The sequence below is a fragment of the Panthera pardus genome, unplaced genomic scaffold (genome assembly GCF_024362965.1).
Source record: "Panthera pardus isolate Hobbes unplaced genomic scaffold, ASM2436296v1 HiC_scaffold_27, whole genome shotgun sequence".
Classification (NCBI taxonomy): Eukaryota; Metazoa; Chordata; class Mammalia; order Carnivora; family Felidae; genus Panthera; species Panthera pardus.
In genome coordinates this window covers 117,520,319-117,538,455 of record NW_026526843.1, presented here as the reverse complement: position 1 = coordinate 117,538,455, position 18,137 = coordinate 117,520,319, and the positions used below count along the sequence as shown (strand labels likewise).

The 18,137-nt window shown below is 46.4% G+C and overlaps 1 protein-coding gene across 7 annotated transcripts in view; it reads right to left on the bottom strand.

The window, feature by feature from the left end:
• Positions 1-18,137, bottom strand: part of MID1 (midline 1) — a 547,050-nt gene that overhangs the window by 106,609 nt on the left and 422,304 nt on the right. The window contains exon 1 of one of the 7 annotated variants that reach the window (XM_019417858.2): positions 5,756-5,884. The exons of the other annotated variants lie outside the window; for them this stretch is intronic. The gene's annotated coding sequence lies outside the window, so the exon portion shown is untranslated. Of the gene's footprint in view, positions 1-5,755; positions 5,885-18,137 lie in introns of those variants that run through there. 7 annotated transcript variants of the gene reach the window in all.

Below are 18,137 nucleotides of genomic sequence, written 5' to 3'. Positions count from 1 at the left end.
AGAGAGAGAGAGAGATTCTTAGCCTAAATGCACTACAATGGAAGGAAATCCCACGTGCATATCATTGTCAGGAAATTCTATAGCTCAACATTTTTCTTAATGGGCTGAGCGGTCCTCATTCACAGGAGGATGTGGGCAATCCTGGGAACCCCTTGCAACAAACTGGGAGTGGCAACAATTTAGAGCTCACACCCCCGCTTGTCCACAGTTTGTAGTCTAGAACAGGGCACGGAATAGAGAGAAAGGAGAGAGCTGGACGAGCGGCCAGACAGTCGGGGACGACATGTAGCTCGCCTATTAGCTGAGTGGCCCTGGGAGTGTGTCCCCAGATGCTCCCTCCAGTTCCTTCCAGCCCTCACTCGGAACAATCCCTAAGCAGGACAGTCCTCAGGGGCGGGTGCGAGACACGTTTTCAAGAAACTTTCTTACAAATCCAAGACTTTCGAGGAAAACACTTGTTTACAATGGAAAATTAATAAATGGGTGTTTCGGTTGAAGTGACAATGGACACATCCCACCCTCTCTCATTCTACGTGTCACCGAAACTGCTCTTCGGGTTTTCCTCTCTCTAACCACTGCCGACTTCTTCCAGCCAATCAAAGCCTGGGTGTTTCCTAAGCCAGAGTCTGGCCTTCCATCCAAAAGTCATCGAAGAGTGGTCAAAAGGCAGACTTCCAGATGTAAAAGAACGTACTCGCGGGGATGTAACGTAGAGCACGGTGACTCTCGCTCACGATACGGTATTGCGTAATTGGAAGTTGCTAAGAGAGGAGATCTTAAAAGTCCTCATCACAAGAAAAAAAGTTGTAACTGCGTGGTGACGGATGTTAACTAGACTTAGTGTGGCGATCGTTTCACGACGTATGCAAATGCGGAGTCGGGTCGCGCACGTGAAATGAATATAACGTTCTACGTCAATTCTAGCTCAATTTTTAAAAAAGCTGTCCCGGTTGTTCGTTCGTTTCCCGTACGGCCTGAGAACGACTCCTGGGCTTGTCCCTCGCAGTGCCAGCTCTTTCCAGAAGCCCAGCTCATCACTGCCAGTTCTTTGCTTCATTTACTGTAAATGCCCCACTTCACAGCGTGCACCTCCTGGGTTTCGTCAGCTTCCCTCCGGAACCTGCCTGCCCCGCAAGCCTCCTGGTGCCTCACATTCGATCCTCCCTCCCTCCAAAGAGGGCCTCATCCTAATCCCCGGAACCTATATGTCAGGTTACAAGGCAAAGGGGAATGCAGGCTGCGGACGGAATTGAGCTTGCCACAGCTGAGCTCGAAATGGGGCGCTCAGCCCGCACTGCCCAGGTGCACTCGATGCAATCGCCAGGGCCCTTGGATGTGGAAACGACAGGACACGTCAGGTGATGAGACGCAGAAAAGACTCGAGGGCCATTGCTTTGAAGATGGAAGGGCCACGAGTCAGGGAACGTGAGCCGTTTCCAAAAGCTGCAAAAGGCAAACAGATTCTTCCCTAGAGCCTCCCCAAGGAACACAGCCCTGCGGACACCTTGACCTCCAGCGTTGCTGAAGCCATCACGCTGGTGGTCATTTGGTACAGCATCAATAGGAGGCCACACGCTCTCCTTCCCCCAAATCCAAATCACTAGCCAAGACATGTAAGTGTCAGTCCCTAGTTCTCGGGTCGGTTTCTTTCTCTCTGCTCTTGCTCTGCCTTCCGGGTAGATCTACACCTTCTGTCCTGCATTCCTGGACTATTACCAACCCTCCCCACCCCCCCACGAACACACAAAACCAAAACAACAAACCACCACCTCCCAAGGTGATTCCTTCCCTCCAATCTTTTGTCCCTCAGTTTCATCTTGGCCACATGCTTCTGGCACCAACGGCTTCTTCCTGTCGCCTGCCTTAAAGGCCCAGGCACTGAGCAGCACCCAGCTGCCCAAAGCAGGAGTCGCAAGGGATGCCTCATCTCCTGTCTCGAAGCCATGCCCAAGTTTCTCCCAAAGTGCTCCTTCGGCCTGATTCCCACGCACTCACCTCCCATCCCAGGAACCGGGACTGTTTGCTGCTCTTAGCAACTGCCTTTGTTGTTCTGCCTAGCACAGATCATTTTTTCCTTTGGCAGATTGTTTTGTGTTTCGTGTTTATTTTCTTGTTGTTGTTTTCTGGTTTTTTTAAGATGACGGACGGCAGGACCTCGTAGAGGCCCGAAGAACCCTGGTCGCTGTTGTTTTTGGAGATTTCATATTAAACAAAGAAGGATTGTTTTAAAAGACAGCTATAAATAGCGTGACAGGTCTTAAATGTTTACAGTGAACAAAGTAAAGCTTTTAGGTGAAAACCACAAAGCAGCATAACTATCATCTGTGCAAAACAACCAAAATATTCATTTAAAGATCCTAATTCCTACTCCTGAAATCATTATTGCGCTATATGCTAATTCACTTGTATGTAAATTAAAATAAATTAAGCTCTGGGACTGATAAAGGCATGCACGATACAGGCGCGCGTGCACACACACACACACACACACACACACACACACATATCTCACACAGAGATAACACTCATAGTCTAGATTTGAGGCCAATGACGGACAGGTGGCCTGAGCCAAACGACCACCTACTCCTCGAAATCCCCCATGCTAAACCTGGATGTCAAGAGGCTCGAGCTTTTTGGGGCAAAGGAAAATTAATCAACAGAAAGGGCTGCAGGAATGATCGAACCTTGGCATCAGGTGGTGGCTAAGGTGGTCTGGCTGAACCAGCTGCCTGGGCAGGTGGCCCCTCGCCCCCTCGGGGCTCCAGGTATCATCATCCTTTGGTAGCACTCCTCCCAGGAGGAGGACTTTCCTGGAGGGAGAAGGGCTTTCTTTTGTCCAAGGTGCGCGATCTGGGGGGAAGCAGACTGCGTGAGAAAGTCCCCAGTGGAAGAGAACGGACAGCAGGACTTAGTTCAGACACAAGCTTTGGACCTGAGAAGGCAGATGGGGAACTCAGGACGGGTGCCCTAATGGATTACTGTCACAGGCCAGGCAACGGAAGGTCTTTTCTGCCTCCTCCTTTAAAGTGAGAGAGAGGCAAAAAACATTGTCCGGGCAAGTCAATGCAAAGAAAACGTTTAACCCCCTGCCTGTGCAGTCACAACCCTCGCCATCATCCTGCTCGCTAGCTCATGTAAGAATTTCACAACTATATTCCTTATCGTCTCCCCCAACTCCTGCTAGGACACAGAGAAGGTAACCTACAGCCCGAAGGAACCCCCGGTACCCCGTGAAGATGACACGCCTTGCACGGCTTAATCCGTGGCCAACGTCAGTGAGGGGGCTTTCCGGTTCAAAATCCCCACAGTGTGGAAGTTTCACCCATAGATGCCAGAAGTGACCAAGAATCAGGAGTCTCCAGACCGAGTGCATTCTATGCGTTCAGTCACCCACGAGGCACATCATCCGTGAGTTTTTAATCCCAAATGTCTCTTAACGGGGTTTCGACATCTTAATCGTAAGGTGAACCCATCTCTTGGCGCTTCCCTACAGGTTCTGGGTCTCCACGAACAATAATCATGTTTCCAATTATGAAACAGAGCGTGTATTGCAGCCCCCACTGATTTTACTTTCGGTCTCACTTTGTACGCCTCTGAAGGCCATGGCCTTCAGAGGGAAATTCATGAGTCACCAGACCAAGGAATAAACTCGGAGAGCAACCCTGGGTGGCCCGTGGTCAACTGTTACTACCAGGTGGCTCTCAGCCACTGCCCGGACGATTCCCAAGGCACTTCCTCCGATTTTTTCCTAAATAGCCTCTGGGGTGGGGAAACTAAGCCTGATGTTCCATTTACCAACACAGAACTGAGCCGACACACACACCACCCAAACTGTACAAATGTTACACCAAATCACATAAAAACGGTTTGAGGGGGGAAAAAAACCCTTGAAAGTGTTTTTTCACAAACAGCATCCCCCATATCCTATGAATAAATTTTCTTTAAAGCATCCTACATTTCAGAACAACGACCAAGTCCATTTCCTATCCCCTCTTCACAGGGGTAATGAAGATTTAGTGGACTTCTTGCCATTTGGGTTTTTGCTATGACATCATCCCTGTTCTAGAACCACAGGTGGAATTTTTTTTTTAAGAACTGTGGACGGGGCGCCTGGGTGGCTCAGTCGATTGGGCATCCGACTTCGGCTCAGCTCACGATCTCACAGTTTGGTGAGTTCGAGCCCCGCGTCTGGGTCTGTGCTGATGGCTCAGAGCCTGGAGCCTGCTTCCGATTCTGTGTCTCCCTCTCTCTCTGCCCCTCCTCCACTGGTGCTCTGTCTCTCAAAAATAAATAATATGTAAAAAAAAAAATTTTTTTTTAAACTGTGGAATGATGTTTTTATCTTGGATCAGAAGGCACATGGGACTTTCAGAGGACTCAAAACTTTGGAACTGGGCAACTTTGGAAATTAACCTGTTTGTGAGGCAGAAACAATGGAAACTGGGTGCTATATTCTAGATGAATCCACCACAAATGCACTATTTTCAATAACAGAATACAGGCACCCAATGTTTGCGCATTCGGCCATGGTTTAGGATTTAGCTTTGAGTTATAAAAACTACAGCTTTGAGTTCTAAACACCCGACCCAAATGCTACTTTACTGATTAGCAGCACCCTGGCCGATTGGAGACACGGGCAAGTCGGTAAATGCACAATAAAACCGGGCCATGAAGCTATGGAAAGGGGAGGGTGAGATCCAATTGAATGTAACAGCATTCTGAAAGACTGGAAATTGATATGACAACAGAGGCAGTCAAAATGCAAAGTGGCTCTTAAAGCAACAGTACAAATAACACACGAGCGGAAACAGGTGGAGAAAAAAAGAAAGTGATCCTGTAACATTCTATAGGTAATGTCTCTGAAATATCACTGTGGTTAACCTCCGACTGTCAGCACCCCAAATTGGTTCACTTTATCGGTGACAGACTTAAGAATTTCTGCCAGCCGAATTTTAAGGGACCAGAGGGACTGAGTGAGGAAACAAAAACAAAAACAAAAACATGACAGGCAGATGAGCACGGAGGCACCAGCCTCAAGTTTTAAAGTAACTCATTAAGACGATAGATTTTCTTAATAACTTGCCACTTCGTGTTTATTTATTCTGAGGAGCGCTGAAGTTAAAATGTTCTACCTGCCACGGAAAGTGAGAAGCAAGGAAGACTTTTAATGTCACCAAACACCCACCTGGTGGAATTCATGCAGACTGAATGAAACCGTTCACAAAACCTGTCCATAGTGTGCTCGATTTTTAGTAATTGGATCTCCAGGATATTCTTTAAAATAATCACATACTCTCTTGACCATGCAACCTGATTAATAATGAATGAACATTCCTGAAAAGAATCCTTTGGAAGCACAGCAGATGTCTTTGGGGATATGAAGGCTTTAATGATAAAAATTAAGGGGAAGCGGGAGCTAGGTCACACTGTCTGGTTATTTTAATTGAAACCTAGTCTTCCACATTTACTTAACAGAATGCTTAAATACACCTTCTGGAGTTCATTTATACAAGCAGACAAGAAAAAAGACACCAATGACAATGCAAAAAAAAGCAATCCCAATTTCTCAAGGACCGACCGCCCGACCCCGCTCTGCCTTAATAGTAAGGAAACCCCCTCAACCGTCTCAGAAATGCAACTTGCTCTCTTGAAAAAACTGATAGATAGGTTAAAAACAGGAAACAGCACATTTGTCCTTAATAGTTCTTTGAGCACCTCTCCAGATTCTTACAAATAGATCGCCTTGAATACCCACCAATGGACTGCACCCTAGTTCTTGGTGAAGACACATCGCCGTAGGCAGAGGAAGGGGACCCGCGAAATGACAGGCAGGCCACCGAGACCAGATGGCGGGTGGCAGGCAGTGCCGGAGCAGTCCTGTGTGTCTGTGAGAGCGTCAACGGTGAAACACAACAGGAAAATCGACGCGACAATTCCAGGAAGCCCAGCTCCACCTCATCCACCCCGCCAGGGTTGCTGAGTTGAAGAATCAAAACTCCCTCTTGCTTTCCAGCTGCCTTTTGCACAGACCCTGCCGAGGCTGCCCTATGTCCTCGCCCACTCCACGTTCAACTCAAGCCAAATGAAAAGGCAGCTCGGGGCGGATTAACACCCACTGCCTCGTCCCCAAAACGACGACGATTTGGCACTGCGATCTGTACCCTCATGGCTCACGGGGCCCAGCAGCGGGTCAGTGTCCCGCAGCCGAGTGCCGGGTGCCAGCTTTTCCATGCTGCCAATAGGAGCGTCCCGTCCGGCTCCCGGGGTCAGCAACGGGCTCTTGCCTCCCTTGCATTTCGGTCCTTTTGGCGGCTTCCTGAGCACATGATCACACTATGCTCTGGACGCTGTTGTTGTTTTTTTAAATAATACACTTATTTGTATCTATCTTCTGAGTTAAAATATAATATCTGGAAGAAGTTTTGATTTTTTAATTTTTTTTAATTTATTTTTGAGAGAGAGAGACAGGCAGACAGAATACGAGCGGGGGAGAGGCCGACAGAGAGGGAGACACAGAATCCGAAGAAGGCTCCAGGCTCTGAGCTGTCAGCACAGAGCCCCACACGGGGCTCAAACTCGTGAACCGCGAGATCATGACCTGAGCCGAAGTCAGACGCTTCACTGACTGAGCCACCCAGGTGCCCCCAGAAGAAATTTTTTAAAACATCACATCCAGGGGCGCCTGGGTGGCTCAGTCAGTTGAGTGTCCGACTTTGGCTCGGGTCATGATCTCGCGGTTTGTGAGTTCGAGCCCCATGTGGGGCTCTGTGCTGACAGCTCGGAGCCTGGAGCCTGCCCCGGATTCCTCTCTCTCTCTGCCCCTCCCCCACTTGCACTCTGTGTCTCTCTCTCAAAAATAAATAATAAAAAAATTTTAAAAATAAAAAAATAAAAAAATAAAACATCACATCCAGAAGAACAATCTCTCGTACAGACTCCATAAAGCAGTCATTTTTTTTCTTCCCCAAATAGAGAGCTAAACTGCAATCTCTCATCCTGATAAACAACTGAAAATATAGGTGTATGAAATATACACACATGTATATACACACATAAGCAAGCAACACATATACACACATATATATATATATATATCATGCCTGCATACAACATGTCGTATGCACACGTGTTTATACATACATATGATGCATACACACATACACACAGCAAATCTGTGATAGGTGTCCCAAATTTCAGTCACCAGAACGGCAAAGAAAGAGTGAATTGAGAATGGAAAGTAATCTTTTAAAAATTGATTGTCTAAAGGAAGAGGAAGTAGTCTTCCCAAAAGCAAAAAAAAAAAAAAAAAGAAAAGAAAAAGAAATTGTCTTGCCCTGCAATTCTTTCAAGGATGTTGCTTATCACCATGCAAGACAAGAACAGGCAACTCAAGTAAATCATCAGGAAAGTGTAAAAAAACACACACACACACAAAAAACCCCACACACTGATTGCAAACCTGCACGATTCACGTGCAAAATCAGACATCCGGCCTCCACCAAAGGTGTTTAAGAACCTTCTTGATAAAAGGGCAAGCAGGAGGCAAGGACTGTTGCCTGGCTGGCGTGTCGTGACGCCTACTTTCGTGCCATTGCAACACCTCACGGTAAACCAAAGCGTGCTTCACATGTTTGGACATAAAAATGCAAACATACACTTTCTTGGCTTATGTCTGTACAAATCACAATTTCATCCGTCTGTTAACAATAAACAAAGGGATTACTCAATTTCACAAAGAGGTGACTTCCCAAGGAAGACCTCGCTGTCCACAGGAGAGACACGCATCCATCATCAAACAGAATTCGAAAGAAGTTCTCGGCATGAGATGTGAAAGCGTTGCCTTTGTTAAAACAACCTTAAACCTGCCAAAATTTCTACGAGACATGCCTAACTTGTCCGTATTTTGACGCTGCGGTGGCAAATGAGCCTGAACGTCTAGAGTTGGAACATCAGGAAACAAACATGGACTTCACCCCTCAAAACCGGAAGAAAAGGATCAACAACCGCAACCTTGATCATCTTCTACGGAGCATCATCTGACAACCTCTACAGGCGATTTCCCACCGCCGGAGGGTCTCAGACATTTCATGTCTTTTACAGTTTACGCGAAGAAAGCAAACATCCAGTGTTAAAGGCAAATGGCACCTATTTCGCATTCAGTTGAAAGTGACGGACGTTTTCCCTGTCTGTGCTGTACCGAGCGCCAGGCAAGAATCTGGTGCTGAGGGCAGCGGCAGCGGACACGAAAGAGAGGGGAGGGAGAGAACACCTGTCACACCTAGTCTCCTGACACCTCCAGTGTGGTGGTGGCAGAAATGGAAGCTCCCGTGGACGCTTCTTCCCAGTGTTTCTAGTTCGACAGGCATTTCTACACCCATGCATGGAACTATTCTCTGTCTCTATAAAACCCTACGTACGTCTACAGTGGAACTGATTTTTGTACACACCCACACACCTAAGCGCCTTTGCAAAATTACGTGGGACTTGACAGAACTCACCCTTCACAAATCCCTCGGTGACAACATCCCTCCTGGATCAGAGAGACACGCCTTCCTCTGTGCAAAAACGGAAACCTTACACGATTTATATATTACATTTTTTTTTAAAGCCTGCCCGTATCTGAAAAGGGTTACCTGGAAATCAGCAAAATGACATCAGAGGTCTGGTCTGTGAAGGACGGACCAGTTGAGCTGGATTATTGCAGCAAGTAGATTCCATCTGGAAAAACGCTTGCCCCTTGGGAAAACCTTCTCTTACTTCATTCCTACAATGCTCCTCTAGAAGGCAGAGAAAGTGCACTCTCCCCCCTTCCCACTTATTATCCACCGGGAGAAAAATGCATCAGTAAATAGTTCCTGATGATGGCCAGTATGGCATTTCACCATTGTTCTCTGAACATCGAAAAGCTTACGTTCAGTGGCACGCACAACTCCTCCAGTCCCATGACTCACTGAGGTAACGACAATGTCATATAGTAACTGATGCCTATTGTATGGACAGATTGGGAAATTCTCTCAAACGCGATAGCTCCTTTCCTCAAAGGAAATCGCTTTGTCTCTCAACTTCAAAGTTAGCCACACACAAAGGCCTCATGTTCACAATGCCCCGAAGCTAATTTGCGATCTTGAAAACTAAAGAAAAGTAACCTTGATTCACAACTCCTGGTTAACTATTATGAAGAACATGCTTTCAATGTTTCCCGTGATCACTGAGGCCCTACCGTCAGGGGATGAAGTCTTTTGTTTTTTGGGTTTTTTTTTTAAGGCAACAGAAACAGGAGTGACTCTTTTGTTCAGAGTTGTTATTGTAAAGCACCACACGAGAGAAGGGGGACGATGGAAGAATGGCAATGAAAAGAACAACAGTGCTGACGAAAACAGGATATTAAGAACAGCATCTGAACCGGGCGTCCTCACAGAACAAAGGCAGGTGGCTTCTTGGGAGAAATCTGAGCAAAAATACTTTGAAAAGATTTAAATGCTAATGGATGAATGAGTTTTCCAGGCAGCAAGAAATCTTTACGTCTGGGGCGGTAAAACTGGGTTGTCATTTAAATACATACACACACACACACACACAGTATCATGAAATTAAAACTTTCAAATCAGATTAAATCACTCACTTTTTAAACCCATGATCCACTCCTTGAAACTTCTAGATCTGTTTCTGCCCCATCTAAAGTAAGATACTTTTTATTAGATAACTGAAGGAACTTAGGGTACATTCGTAAGGAAACGGAATTTGTTACAAAAATGGTTCTCTCCATTCGGAGCATACTCTAACTTACACTTTTTTTCTTCTAACTTACATACTTTAAATATAACCTTTAAGGAGAGTTTTCAAGAACTCCTAGGGAAGCCACGGAATGGATTCTTCGCTGAGAAACAATCACCGCGACCGAACAGCTAACGTGAAGGTCACAGATGGGTTTGGTCAAATCATGCTCTTTTTTTTTTAATGTTTATTTATTTATTTTGAGGAGGGAGGAGGGGTAGAGAGAGATGGAGAGAGAGAATCCCAAGCAGGCTCCATGCTCGGTGCAGAGCACGACACAGGGCTCGATCTCACAACCACAAGATCATGACCTGAGCTGAAACCAAGAGTCGGACGCTTAACCGACTGAGCCACCCAGGCGCCCCCAAATCATACTCTTCTTACCTTCTACTTTTTTTCCGATTCAAATTCCGCTCAAGCTGCTAATGGGACAACACATTTAGTGAGAGCATCAGAGTTCATATAAGTCTACTGGACTTACCACATAATGAGAATTATAATGATCATTATTGCAGTCTCTGAGCTGGAGGGTTCAGAAAAGTAAAAATATATCCTGTCTTGCAATGCTTCCAAAATGGCCGTCCGTTTCCTCTTCTCTCTGTTCCGCTGCTATTCCACGTCTTTCGCCTTTCCCCATCCCCTCCTTCTATTGCCAGCGGAAGGAAAAGCAAAAAGACTTTCCTCTTTTAGACAACGCATTTCATCTGGCTCTCTCCTTGATGTGCTGGCAGAAAAGCTGGGGTTAAGCCTCGATTGAGCTCAGCTGGCCCAACTACGCTTGGTCTCGTTTTGGGGTGAGACCGTCAGTATGGTGTTGTGCAAAGAAACGTGTACCTGGAAACCAGATACACCTGAGTTCAAACCGTGGCTTCTGCCGTTTCCTATCTTGTACGGTTTCCTCATCCGCAAAATGCGACAATGAGAACAATCTCGAAGGGTCTTTTGAGGATTAAGTGAGGCAAAGTTGCAAAAGCGCTAGCAAAATTGTAGCTCCCACACCCCTCTTCCTCTCGTGTCCCCGGTCACCACTTCCCACCCTTCTCTGAGTACATTCATGATCTGTATTTTTTATTGCAAACTGTTCCAGATCACTTTTGGAAACAGGAAGGATCTCAATCCATGTCCTTGTTCAATAACATTCATGGGCCGTCTTGTATAAAGAAATAGTATATAACGAATAAACCGGCATTCCTGCTGTTAACATTAATTCTTTTTTAATAATTGTCTTCACGTAGGCAAGGTCCTCTGTTTCCCAGACATCAATATACCTCTATTCATTGCCACTGGGCCTCCGGCCGTGACCTCGAGCCTTCAGTTCTCCGCTCCTCACTGCAGAGCTCCCCGTCCCACATGAATCCTAGGCCAGAATTTTTGATGTCGCAGGAAATAAGAGACCCTGGCACGGGTGGCGCAGGTGAGACTATCAAGACCAGTGACGGCTTTCAGATTTTTCCTGCTCGGGAGCTAAGCTGTTAGCCTACCAGTTCCATGGATTTCGGCAGAAGACATGAGACCCGTGAGTCAGAGACAAAGGACGGTTTTAAGGCAGGGCACAGCAGGCATCGCGTGTCTCATAGTCACGCTGGTTCCCCTCGTCCCCCAAGTCCACGGAGCGCCCCAGGTGCTCACTGCATTCGTAGAGGGTTTGCATCACAGCTGAAAAACCCGAGCTCAGGAAACCCCAACCTCTCATTATGGGCTGCAAGCCAACCTCTCTGGCATTCGCCCTGTAGAGAACATTATCTTTACCATAACGGACAGCAGACCAACCTACTTTCTACCCCGGAGGGAGATACTCTGTCGAGATACTCTATGTCAATCTTCTAAGCTGTTGGCTATACGGATGAATATCCTCGAAAAGACCGTCTGGAACAAAAGCCATCCGTACCTCAGCTCGCCAGAGGTACAGAAACGTGAGAGGTCCCTGGAGAATTATTGTCCAACAGACACAGCTCCTGGCTCCTCCTGGAGATCTGGCCCAGGAAATCGGATCGATCGCCACCGGGCTTTCCAGCAGTGAGGGCAGAGGCACTTAACGTGACAGTGAATGACGCTTGAGTCATGGAAGACCAGGGGTCAAAGGAGCCCGCCAGAAAGTGCTCCACACTCCTCACCCCTACCATCCTTTAACATCAGCTGGGGTTCCAGGAAGAGAGCAGGTGGGCCCCACCCATAGTAAACAGAGCCCTTAACTACTTCCTTATTAGCCCCAAATCAGCCTGTATCTGGTCTTTGCTCTTAACCGAAACTCATTTTAAGAGGTGGGAAGAGTAAGCTCGTTTTGTTACTTCTTTGATATTAGAAATCCTACACGTGCGTTAAGTTGGCTTAAGCGTTTTTTTGTTTTTAATGTTAGAGCTACCTTTGGCGTAAAACCAGAGAGCAAGTCATTTCTCTGAATAGTCTTTCATTCAGTAGGTATTTTTGAGGTCCTGCTGTGAGTCAGGCACTGCCCTGGGCCCTGGGAATACACGGGTGAATATGTCCTGGGAGGGCTTATGTTTTAATGAAAGGGACATAAAATAAACCAGGAAATGGGTGAGAACCATACATAAAATGAAAGAAATAAAAAGGATATCATGATAGAAAATAGAGGGGTGGGTGAGGTCTACTGTAGCTACAAACACGTTTATACTCATATCTGTGCAGGCTTTCTTAATATTTTGCCTTGCCGCCCTGCCAATAAATGAGCAAACAACATCTTAATTTCAGTATAAAACTTTCCAGCATTTGGGAGCAGAGTCTGGATTTAATTTCTCAAGTTGCTCAATGTTTACTGACAGATTTCCTTAACGGATGATTTCTGTTTCAAGGACGTGAAAATCCAACTTTTACCAAGAAAAAAGGAAGAGGTCACTGCACGAAAAGATAACGTGACCAATTATTGGAAAGCAGTGACCTCTTGATTTTTTCTAGCATTAGAACTTGCGAGAAAAGCCACGATCACACGGTGGACCCAAAAAACCCCAGGAACTACGGGACTTAGAACTCCCTGAAGGTCTGAGAATCTTGATGGCAGGATGTTAACACGAAGTCGAAAGTAACAACGGGCCAGGCAGTTAAGGGTCCAGGGAAGGGCGTGAAGGAAATTAACAGACATTTCAAGAGTCATTGGTTTTGCTGTTGCCTCTCTAGGAGAAGAAATTTCAGGAAGGACAGGAAAGAGGTGGGGAAAGAGCGCGGGGGTTAATGAACAGGTACAGCTGGGGCTCCATGCCCAGAAGATCAAAGAGGAGTGGAAACCGGGGGAGCCCATGGCCTGAGAGCTGTGTTGGCGTCTTGTGGGCAGTGATGTCAGTAACGAAAGGTATCTCAAGAGAAATAAATTCCCGGCCTGAAGGGAGACCAGCACGGCAGGAATCGTGAGACGGTAACGCGTGGCTACTGCAGCGGTAGCAGAGGCCAAGGGCCCGGCTTGGGAAGCAGGGGTGGCAGGTGCCAGCCCTACACCACAGAGACACCAGTAAGCCGGTTTAGGAGAGGACGGAGCACCAGGCATAGCGGCGTTTATAAAGCAAGTCGTTCTCGGAGGGGGAGTTCTCCCCAGCCCAAAGATTTTTGGCCTAAAAACCAACATTAAAGGGTGTCCGGGTGGCTCAGTAGGTTAAGCGTCCGACTTCGGCTCAGGTCACGATCTCAGCGTTCGGGAGTTCGAGCCCCGCGTCGGTCTCTGTGCTGACAGCTCGGAGCCTGGAGCCTGCTTCGATTCCGTGTCTCCCCCTCTCTTTCTGCCCCTCCCCTGCTCATACTCTCTCTCTCTCTCTCTCTCTCTCTCTCTCTCTCCGAGCCCCGCGTCGGTCTCTGTGCTGACAGCTCGGAGCCTGGAGCCTGCTTCGATTCCGTGTCTCCCCTTCTCTTTCTGCCCCTCCCCTGCTCATACTCTCTCTCTCTCTCTCTCTCTCTCTCTCTCAAGTAAATAAACATTAAAAAATTTAAAAAATTAAACTAAAACCAACATTAAAAATGTCTCATTGGAAGCTTGATAATTCTGAAAAAAAAAAAAAAAATACTTGTAATCATATGAAAACAAATCCCACAAAGGCCATGAGGCTTCTTCTAGTGTCTTCTTAAAAACACTCTCGAGGCAGGCTAACCTCTGAGAGATTTTCCTTGCATTATCCAAAGGTTTCCTGTCGTAACTTTGAGAGAAATTATACATGCAACTTATGAAACAGGAAGTCAAGACGTTCCCTTGGAATTTATATCGAAAGGTATGATCTCAGGGACCCGACTCCAGGGGTTTTGTTGTTGTTTGCTTTGTGTCTTATTTGTTTGTCGTCTAGGATTCTTTGAGTCTTAAAGGAAAAAGAGCTTCATTTTCAGCCACTAAGCGAGCACTTCATCTTGCGCGTTTTATCCTCTCATTGAATCAGATTATATCAAGAGCTGGCTTTATGGATATAAACAAAGGCGAAACTGGAAAGACTCAGTACTTGAGATACAATCTAGGGCTTAAAACTTCACTTACGAGAAACTACCTAGCTTTGAGAACAGTGAGCTTTCCGGGTGGCTAAGCTACCTCAAAGTGGAGATGTATTTATTCTGATAATAAATATGGACGTTGTTTGGCAGAAGTATCGCAGTTACGTGAGGAAGCATCGCGTTTTGGAAAAGAAAGACAAGAGCCCTTCTCAACGTCTGCTCGCTCATCTTTAAGGTAAAGATGGTTACGGCGCTCCTTTACCTTGTCCTGATTTAAATCAACAGACACTTGACCCAGGGCGCGGTTCCAAAGGGTCCTGCCAGTTGTCTAAGTCTATTCTTTCCATTACAAACTCCTCCAAATGACTCCCTTGTAAACGGATGCAAATATTCCGTTCCCCCGCTCTATTCATTCTCTCCCTCAGAGTGGGAAATGCCTTTCTCCGGGGGCGCTGGGCCGAGGGGGCAGGACGGTGGCAGGGTGACTTCCCAGAAGGGAGCTTTGTTGTGCCCAAGCCACTGCCAGGCAACCTGCCTGAGCATCAACTGCCAAAACATCACGGTCCGAATAGGGGCGCTCCGGCCCCCCCTCCCCCCCTCCCCGGCCCGCCCCCGCCTAGCAGCGTCCAGAAAGCAATTCTTTGCATGGGTGCTTCTTCATCGTGATCCTGACTGGCAGCTCCGAGGATTAAACACAGGTCCTTTATGCACATTAGCCCCCTGGAGTGTTGAACTCCAAAACCTCTATTTTCTCCCAGTTAGCCACTGTGGTACACAGCCTTTCTTCCACTCTGGGCTATCAAAAGAAAACAAAACAAAACACCAGACCCTACAACAATATGATGGACATGGTAATGACGGAGAGTCGGTAGGGTAGTGGGCAGATTCTGAGACTGGGAACCCATTTCCTTCTTTATCATTAAAACTTCGCATTCTCAGCAGCAGAAGCTTGCTCACAATGGCACCAACAATCGACTGGGGGAATGAAAACCCTGTGCTCTGTGCGCGCGTATATCTATCTCCATTAACACACGGCCCGCAAAACTGCTGAATGAAAATCGACACCGGAGCCTTCTTAATCAAGCAAAATTTCCTGCTTCGTGGCTGCATTAAGAAAAAAAAAGAGAGAGAGAGAGAGAGAGACCATCTGGCCTCTCTCTGCTACTTAGGGTTTTTGCTCCCCACTTCCTGGTTATCTTCAGCAACGCATTACATTTTCACTTATAAATTATTTTTACCACGATGCATTTCCTGCGGTGAACTAGAGGCCGAGTAGAAAGCATTGTTCTATTTCTAGGAAAATACTTCTCCGTTCCTAATGGCAGGTTGGAAAGGGGAAAAGAGCACTTGAAATAGGAAAATGGAGGACAAGTCGCAGCGAGAGCATTAACTACTCGTATTTCTTTCGACGTAAACACGTCTGCCACCAAGCTCACTCTGTCTCTTCCTCTCTCTCTCTCTCCCTCTGTATATAGAGAGAAAAAGAGAGAGTAATAATTTAAATCCCAAAACAGAAAGCCACCTCTGCCCCGCTCATTCAAGGTGTACTTCGTACTAATCAGTCTCCAAATAATAAGTCAGAAAGTGGAATTCATTTTTGCACGGGAACAAAGACCCTGATAAAAGTACAATCAACCTTCAATGAGCTGAAATTCCCCGAAAATGGGAGAGTTCTGGTTAATTTAATTTTCTGGTTAACTGAACCTCAAATAGAAAACCTTGTCTTTTTTTTTTTTTTTAAATCCTCGTTGAGAACGTTCCTAAAATGCTTGAGCCTGCTTTTCTTGCGTTAACTACAAATGGGATGGAATTTAAAAGTTCTTAGGTAGTTCCAAATTGTATTGTTTCTTGAGATCATCACCATAAAGTCTTCTTCCTTTTAATCATAAATTGAGGAGATTTAAGAGATGGAGCGGAACGTAGATTTGTACTCGTGACCGTGAATTTTTACATTAATCCACGATATTGCCTTCTTTCTTGTATTTCACCATCTCTTGGGAAAGTACAACGTAGAAAACTGGTTAACAGAGACGTTTGACTCTGTTGGCAAAATTCAGGTAGGCTGAAGTTTCTGTATGCTTACGTGTTAAAGGGACGAAAATTCCCTCTATACCTGTTCAATAGGTGTAAATAGTGAATACTTTTAATACAGTGCTTCCCATCAAGCTTATTAACACAAATTAAAGACCGTGTCAATTCCTCTGACGTACGGATTTAAACGGACCAAGAAAGCGCTAGGATTTAGGTTTCATGGTAGAACGTGATGGCAGCTCAGAACTGGCCCCAAACGTCCTCCTTCCACAACATGGTCACAGCCAGCCCAGCCCTCTCTTGGGTTCCGTGTTGCAAGTTCCCACAGAATTCTATGCCGCGCCACCTGCGGCTATCAAACAATAACACCATATTGACTCAAAGCACTGCCCAACGGTCAGAGCCCTCGAGTCTTACATCAGGCTTCCGGGAACCAGGTCAGCTAGGATCATTTACGATTCCAGATACCTCACCATGTACGCGTGAAGAGAAGACTGGGGCTTTTGCTCTCTAGGTAGAATCTCTCTAAGTAGGATGTCTTTGTCTCTGTCTCTCTCTCACATACACACGCACCTCTTTTTCTGGGAGTGGGGGGGGGGAGTAAGGGGTGTTACGATGCACTCATCCTCAAAGAAGCACTGGGCAAATCTAACGTAGATTGAGACCTTATTATCCGCCAGGAACTGTTAGCCACTGGGCGCACAGTAGGATTTTCATAAAGATTTCTCCAAAGGACTGAATGGAAGTGAAGGGATCAGCCATGGCTCACTTATGGACCTATACAAGATCGCCTTATAGGTAGGCTAACGATACCAAATGATTCTGAACAATGACTATTTTCAAAATGAGGCAGTGGTCACACCCTAAAAATAGGACTTTACTGTAAGGCACAAAGACAGCCATTTATGTATTAATGTTATCAACCACTATGTCTTGGGCACAGATGTGGTGAGTATATATGGAGGATGTATGTATCGAGTGTGTATTTTAGATCTCAAAACCTACAATGCAGCATAGAGCTTGCCCGCGATCAGAACCAGGGCCTTCCTTCTGGCTCGCTATTGTCCTCCTGTCCGTACTGTCGGCTCTTCTCTCAGTCCGTTTTGCAGGTCCTGCCCCGAAGAAGGATACTGACACCCAAAGCACAGACACTTTTCTTCCCCTAAGGAGCCCTCGGGGAATACAAGAGATCGAAAGCCTTGGAGAGTTCTGCAGACTTCGTAAAGTGGGACACTCAGAAGCAGCGTAAGGGGCCTGAGGCTGCTTTGCCTCCGCCATCTGTCAGACGGTGATTTCCAGGTTGAGTGGGTGCCTAGGACATCCTTGGTCAAAGGTCTGGATGAGTAGCTCCATCCCATGTAGAACCACTCCAACACCCTTCCGGCTCATTTGCGGAAGCATCGGGAAGTGCTGGACATTGTTACCTGCTAGCTCTGCGAAGCCCTCCCGTTCAGTACTTTAACAGCTTCCTTAGAAAAGAGCAAGCAGGTCTCACGTTGCACGACTCACTTAACTATTATATCCTGGGAGACAGTGTGCTTATACTGATTCCTCCCTGCACTAAACAAAGAGTATCTATAAAGGGAATTGTTAACTTAATGGAAATAATACTTACTTGGTGGGGGGGAGGGGTTGGGGACTTCTAGGCAAGAATAAAGCATGTGTTAATACACCTAACACGCAAGTGTTTGACGTGTAATGCCAACTCACATAAGGCTTCCTTTGAACCTCCCTTTTCTCGACCATTCTTCCATATGTCCACAGCTGACATGTTTTTAAGTACCTACCATTTGTCAGGCACTTTCTATCAATTACAGACCCAAAAGGGTAGGTACCATTTTCTCCACTCTCTACATGGGGAAACTGAGGCTCCGAGTTAGGGCACCTTGCCCAGGGCCACAGAGCGGGAA